We start from the raw sequence: 6,000 nt of genomic DNA, 5'->3' as shown, positions 1-6,000 counted from the left end.
GATTGGATAGAAAGGATCTACTGAGTGCACCTCAGAGCCTTGAACAACACAGATGGCACCACAGGGATCTGGATGCTGCTATATTCCATACCAGGCATACCTCCAACCCTCCCAGACACCTGAGGCAGCAAGTCCCTTTGCTTTCTCATGTGATGGAGAGGGGCCTGTTTCTGGAACTGGGGTGATAGCTCATTCTGTAATGTGATTGTGGACCTGAGCTCAACCCCCACCACCCCCATAAATTGTGTAAAATAAGCTGGATGTGGTGGCTTGTGGGTGCTGTAATCTTCATGCTGGGAAGACAGAAGCAGGCAGATCCTTGGGGCTCATTGGCCAGTCAGCCTAGCCTACTTGGTGAATTCTAGCAAGTGACAGACCCTGCCTCAAAGCAAGGTGGACAAGGTTTAAGGGACCGTAGCTGAGGTTGTCCTTCATGTGCACCTGCACGCACAGGCACAGCACACACCCACCCTCCTCCCCATAAAGGGCATGTTTTTGAAATTCGTGACCCAACATGTTCTGGACAGCAGGGCCATTCTTAGCATATCCTAGAGAAGCTCCAGGTCCTCCGGGTGGTGTCACCACTTCCAAACCTTTCACCCCTTTCCATTGCTTGCTTTGCCTACACAGTGCTTCCTGCTGGAAGGTTCCAGTTCCCACTCCAGCTGCTCCTATGACCAAGCTCACAGGCATTTCCAGTCAGGCAGCAGGGGATATCTCCTCCCCCAAACCCCGAGACTGAAGCAACTCAAGCCATGCCTTCGTTCTCTGTCGTATGTATTCGGGTCACTCTGATGGGTGGGGACACAAGAGGGGTAGGGCTGCAAAGTGGTCCCTCTGTGGTATTCTGTTCACTTGACCTTACACATGGCACTGGAGTTGTTAGGGTCAGAGCCCGGGCCCTGCAGCCTAACAAGCCACGTTGGGCCAACATCCTCAACAGGGTAATTAAAGGTACCAGTTATGGGGAAAAAAAAGCAGAGACAGGAGAGTAGTTCACTGTGGCCACATGGCGGGGGGGGGGGGGAGGAGAAGTAGAAAGGTCCAGTGACTCCTCAATCCATGTTTAGGGTCCTGACATGTGGTTCAGAGGGCAAAAGGCGTGCATAGCTAAGCAGTTCTGATCCGGGTGTGGGCCTGCCCATGACTGACCCATCATTGCCTGGGTCCCAGTCTCTCCTGCAAGCTGTCAGAATTGTGTAAACTATTCCTCGGAGACAAGTTCCCCCTCTTGCTGGCACCAGGCATCAGCCTTCTCCTTCTCCTGGCGTCAGACTCCTGGGGAAATCGTAATTCCTTCAAGTCTGTTGTCTCAACAGTTGGATGGTAGAAGGAACTGCACAGGTGTTTCTCTTTAGCATATTTCTGCCCCTGCCAGGGTGGTTACACGGAGAAGCAGGGAATTCCTGCCACCTCTACACAGGCCCCTCAGTGCCGCCCGATGCCTCTATTGTCACAACTCACACGGAAGACTTCTAGTACTGTCATTTTGCAGTTGTGGGGCCAGAGGTTCTGGGCAGTCAGAGCTCTCGAATTCAAGATACCGAGAACTGGTAGCAGTGAGAGGGAAACACACTGACTTCGAACCCAGGAGTCCTCCACTGGGCCATAAAGGCCACTTGGGATTGGATGAGCGATGAGGACAAGGCAGATGGATGAACCCAGGTGGCCAGGAGTGGGGCGCATGGTAGGAGTTGTAAAAGACAACAAAAAATCATAGGTTACCCCTTCTCATTTCTCTCACTGATATGAAAGATTCTTGGTAAAAACTTGTATACACTTTTTGTTTTGTTTTGTTTTTCAAGACAGAGTTTCTCTATAGCTTTAGAGCCTGTCCTGGAACTAGATCTTGTAGACCAGGCTGGCCTCAAACTCACAGAAATTCGCCTGCCTCTACCTCCCGAGTGCTGGGATTAAAGGTGTATGCTACCACCTCCTGGCTTAAAAACTTGTATACATTTTAAAGAATAAAACACTTGAAATTTAGTAGGGAATTAAAACCTGAATAAAGCTGCATTAAGATTAAAGTAAAGGGAGCTCATGGGTTAAAAGGACCGGCTGCTCTTTCAGAGAGTATCCGTTGTCATCAGGTGGTTCACAGTTGCCTGTAACTCCAGCTCCAGGGAAACTGATGCCCTCTTCTGGCCTTCTAAAGCGCATGCACTCAGAAGTGCAAATAGAAACACACACACACACATACACACACACACATCTAATTAAAAACACATAACACACTTTCTCAAAAAGATTAATATAAAGGACATTAGTTGGCAGAAAGGGACTGGAAAACTTCCCTCTTCTGGGCTTTGTGTGAGGAACACAGTGTGCTCCTTTCTTAGGCATCCAAAGAGTGGTATTTTCTTGCACATTCTCTGTCAATTACATGTAGCCCTTGGAGGTCTGGGATGTGTGTGTGGTTTCCAGTCTTTTTACTGTCATTGAGTTCTTGCATATACTAATCTTGATGGCCCTCTCTCCATGCCCTGCTCTTTTGGTTTAATTTCTGGTGATTCATGTATATATGCAATGCATTGTGAACATATCCACATTACCCCTCTCATGGCCCTTCCCACTGCTACAGACCCCTTTCTTCTTTCCCACGAGCTCTTCCCACCCTCATGTCTTACTTTTTGTGTGGATCTTGAGCAAGTAGCTATAGATGCTGTGTGTTTATGAATAGGTCAGCTCTGTTGTATGCAGAAGACAGTTTCGTAGGACTCCTCTGTATCTTCTACCTCATACATATTTTTGCCCCCCTGATGCTCTCTTGGCCTTGGAGGAAATGTGGCTGCTCTGTCTAGGGGCAGGCACTCAACAGTCACTTACTCTCAGCAGTTTGACCAGTTATGAGTCAGGGTAGACAGTGACCTGGGTCTAAGGGTATAAACATAAATACCAAGAAGGCGGCTGGGTTATGTATCTATTTAGCTTGGCATCATTAGTAAGTTCTGCCCTAGAGCCTGTGACATCCCCAGCTATCGGTTCTTGCCCAGGTTTACAGCATCAGGAATGCATTTCTTTCTACACAGCCAGCATCAAATCTAGTTAGAAAGTGGTTGACTGTCTCTAGAGGGTTTTTTTTTTTAAATATTTATTTATTATTTATTATTTATTATGTATACAATAGTCTATCTGTGTGTATGCCGAAGGCCAGAGGAGGGCACCAGACCTTATTACAGATGGTTGTGAGCCACCATGTGGTTGCTGGGAATTGAACTCAGGACGTTTGGAAGAGCAGGCAATGCTCTTAACCACTGAGCCATCTCTCCAGCCCTCTAGAGGGTTTTGAAAAAAAATTTTCCCCAAAGAAAGTGGCGTTATTAGGAAGTGAGGCCTTGTTGGAGTGGGTGTGGTCTTGTTGGAGGAAGTGTGTCACTGTGGAGGAGAGTTTTGAGGTCCTACATGTGCTCAAACCACACCTAGGGAGACAGTTCACTTCCTTATGCCTGCAAGATGTAGAACTCTTAGCTCTTTCTCCAGCACCATGTCTGCCTATTCACTGTCATGCCCAACATGATCATGGATTAAACATCTGAGCTGTAAGCCACCCAATTAAATGCTTTCCTTTATAAGAGTTGCTGTGGTCACGGTGTCTCGTCACAGCAACAGAAACCCTAAGACAGCCCCTAAAGAGCCGTGCCACTGTCACACCCACGGGAGATCAGTGTTGCATTTCTCAGGACCCACAACTTGGTCAGATCACTGATGGCCTTTCTCTTCCAGCAGCTGCCAAGGCAGTCTCCAGCACTGGGAAGGCTAGCCCCAGGGTGGAGGCTTCCAGTTATGTTCTGCCCTGGTTTGTGTGCTGCATCTCCCCTGCTACAGTAAGTGCTAGATTGTCATAGGGGATCTACAACAAGGTTTAGAGCTCGTCAGAGGGGTGCTCAGTGGGCGACACGTGCTGTAGCTGACTATGGTAACTGTGAGGGCTTCTCTTGGTTGTCCACTTGGCTACATCTGGAATTGATTAAAACCCATAGTACTGGGCGTATCTGTGAGCTATTTATTTTCTTAACTAAGTCTTTTGACATAGGAAGACCTACTTCTAATCCTGATATTTGAAGAGGGAAGACCCACTTTTAATGCCTTCTGCTGGAAGTCTATAAAAGACACGGAGGAAGGAAGCTCCAGAGAAGCCTTCTGCCTACTTATTCTCATTCTCATGGGCACGTGCATTTCTTCATTGGCATTAGAGCCCACTTCGTCAGTATTCCAGCATATACTGAAGACCAGCCGAGACATCTGATCTTGTGGACTGAACAACTACTGGATTCTCGGACCTTCCATTGGTAGGCAGCCGTTGTTGGACAAGGTAGACCACAGTTGGTAAGCTATTCTAATAAATCCCCTTTCTGTGTATATATAGATTTGTTCTGTAAGTTCTGCTCCTCTAGAGAACTCTGACTGATACAGAGATTCTGTGTGGCCAAAAGGAAGCACTTCTCACTACAGGTAAAGAGTTTTCTTGCTGACCCTTGGCTTCACACAGTCAGAAAGGGACATCAGACACGGCCTCTCTACTGTCTTCTCCCGAGACTAGGTTGAAGGGGCTCGGTGGTCCTTGAGACTGAGATGATTTGGTGAGGTCAGTGGCCTGGTAACGGGGAATGAGATGGGCCCTTCTGGGGAAAGCTTCTCAACCCAGCAGCGTGGCAGCCTGGATGGAAGTCTGGGAAGCTGTGAGTTTGCCGGGAAGTTCATGCAGGAATGTGTCTTTATTCTGACCCCCGAGGCCAATGCTCTCTGTGTGCTGATGTAGATGACAGAGTCACAGGTAGGATACAGTATCAGGAAAGGTCTGACTCTTCGTCCATCCCTTGAACTCTAGAGTGTGACTCCAGTGAGAAGCGGGACACGAGTGGCCGCCTGCTAAAGCCCCACTGATACTGGACAGAAAGGGAAAACTCAAGCCTCGTCCTCGGCCATCTGGCTGAGTCTCTTGCCAACTGAGAACTGAGAATTCCAGCACAATTTACACTTGTTAGGAAAGCTGCTGACATACAGTCTATGTTCCTTTTATACTTCCAAATAAGAACATTAAGAGAGCAATGAAGCAGACTTGGAGAGCACATGCCGTGAGCAGGACTTAACTTTTTCCTCAGGTATTTTCTGGGACTCTTAGACTTTTAGCTTTGCTTATAATAGACACAGCCTACCTCTCTGAATTGCTGGGATCTAGGCTTTGACCCCATCAGTTTTAACCCTGTCAGGTCCCTCATGATCCCATTCGGGTTCCTTTGTAACCCCTCGGTAGCTTCATCCTCTGTCCAAATCCTGTACCTGACTTTGAGTGGCCCGCGCCCATGCTCTGGGGTGTGCCCTACTTTTTTTTCTGAGTGCCTCCCTTTCTGCTAACCCCCATGCTTGAGGCTATATTAAAATGTCTTTAGCAAGCCCCAACTCCAGTCCTGAAATTCTTTTCTGTGTTGAAGCCAAGGATTTGATTTGACCTGAGTCCAGGTCCCTAAAAGATAGAGGGAACTCCTCAGGCTGCTGTGGGCAAGAGCACGAGGCTGTTCCCACTTCTGCCCGACAGCAGTTCCTGAGCATCCATCTAACTCAGAGGTGTTTCCACTTAGGCTGCATGGTACTCAGAATGACAGGGGCAATGAAGGCAATGCCAGCAGCAAAGAGGAGGGAATGAAAGATTTCTTTGCTCCCCTTCTCCCTTTCCCTGTGTTGCTGCTTTGCTTTTAAAGACAGGGTCTCACAGTGGCCTTGAACTTGTCATCTTCCCGCTTCAGTCCCAAGCGCTGAGATTATAGGCGTGTACCATCTTGCTGGGCTTTTGCCCCCTTTTGTGGATTTCTTTCTCAAAGGAAGGCAGAACTGGAGGGGAGACAAAAGAGTCTCCACAGGGGTCTACGGAGCCTGGGGAGGAAGAGATAGGATACTTGGGGGTCCTGGAGTGGCGGGTTAAAGAAGTTTAAAGGAAGCCTCCTTGTGAGTTGGGAAGACAGCTCAGTTGCTTGCCCTGAAAGTACAATGACCTGAGTTTGG

The sequence above is a fragment of the Chionomys nivalis genome, chromosome 5 (genome assembly GCF_950005125.1).
Source record: "Chionomys nivalis chromosome 5, mChiNiv1.1, whole genome shotgun sequence".
NCBI classification, from domain to species: Eukaryota; Metazoa; Chordata; class Mammalia; order Rodentia; family Cricetidae; genus Chionomys; species Chionomys nivalis.
This window is presented reverse-complemented; position numbering follows the sequence as displayed.